Raw genomic sequence first — 1,313 nt, 5'->3', positions numbered from 1 at the left:
TCCTCCCAGTTCTCTCCTCTTCCATTCCTTCCTTCCTCCCAGTTCTCTTCCTCCCTCTCCCTCCCTTCCGTCTCCCTCTCCTTCCCTCCCCATTTCCTTTCCCTCCCTGCTCCCTCTCCCTCCCTGCTCCCTCCCCCTCCCCTCCCTCCCCTGACTCCTTCCATCATTTCCTCCTTCCTTCCTGCATCAATCTTACTCATTCATTCCTTCCATCTTCCTCTTCCTTAAATCTCCTTCTTCATGCCACCCTCCCTCACCGTTATGTCTTCCTCACCGTCATGTCTCCCTCACCCTATTCTCAACCTCCCTCACCCTGCTCAATTTCCCTCACCCTGATCTCACTCTCCCTCACCCTATGCTCAACCTCCCTCACCCTATGCTCAATCTCCCTCACCCTGATCTCAACCTCCCTCATCCTATTCTCAGCCTCTCACCCTATTCTTAATCTCCCTCACCCTATTCTCACCCTCACTCACCCTATTCTCACACTCCCTCATCCAATTCTCAGCCTACCTCACCCTATTCTCACCCTCAGTCACCCTATTCTCAGCTCCCCTTCCCCTATTCTCAACTTACTCTCTGGCTCCGTAAAACCTATTCCTTAGCGATTTATATTTGGATATGTCTAGTTAATATCCTTCTGTCCGTCATTTATGCAAAGGATGACGATATTGGAAGCATTTTTATAATTCAAAAGAGGACAGTGAGGTGTAATAAGGAAAATAAATCGCTTAGGAAAAGGTGTTAGGGAGAGAGGAAGGGAGAGAGAGATCCTGAGCTGAATAAAATCGTCTGATGGTAACAAGAAAAACAGCGCCTCTCTCTCTCTTTCTCTCTCTCTCTCTCAATCAATCAATCAAAAACACTTAACCTCTTATCTCAGCTATAAAAAGGTTCTCTCTCTCTCTCTCTCTCTCTCTCTCTCTCTCTCTCTCTCTCTCTCTCTCTCTCTCTCTCTCTCTCTCTCTCTCTCTCTCTCTCTCTCTCTCTCTCTCTCTCTCTCTCTCTCTCTCTCTCTCTCTCTCTCTCTCTCTCTCTCTCTCTCTCTCTCTCTCTCTCTCGTGTGTGTGTGATTTATTCCCCCTGTACCTGCATGCCTGTGTGTGACTGCCGGGGGTGAGGGGTGTGGGTGTGTGGGGGGTGTTGTCTGAGAGGGTGTAGGTGTAAATGTGAGTGTATCCCTTATTCCGATGTGGTGTTGGGTGTTTTTTAATCTGCGTTCATCTAGTTACTGTTACCAATTATCCCCAAGAAAATTAAGTCGGTCAAGTTGATTGTTAAGGAAGGCAGCACTGTGTTAGGTGATAAGGCAC

Source organism: Coenobita brevimanus, chromosome 116 (genome assembly GCF_032717465.1).
Source record: "Coenobita brevimanus isolate Jiangsu-jjx chromosome 116, ASM3271746v2, whole genome shotgun sequence".
NCBI classification, from domain to species: domain Eukaryota; kingdom Metazoa; phylum Arthropoda; class Malacostraca; order Decapoda; family Coenobitidae; genus Coenobita; species Coenobita brevimanus.
The sequence above is the reverse complement of the archived record's forward strand: the minus strand, read 5'-3'. Positions refer to the sequence as shown.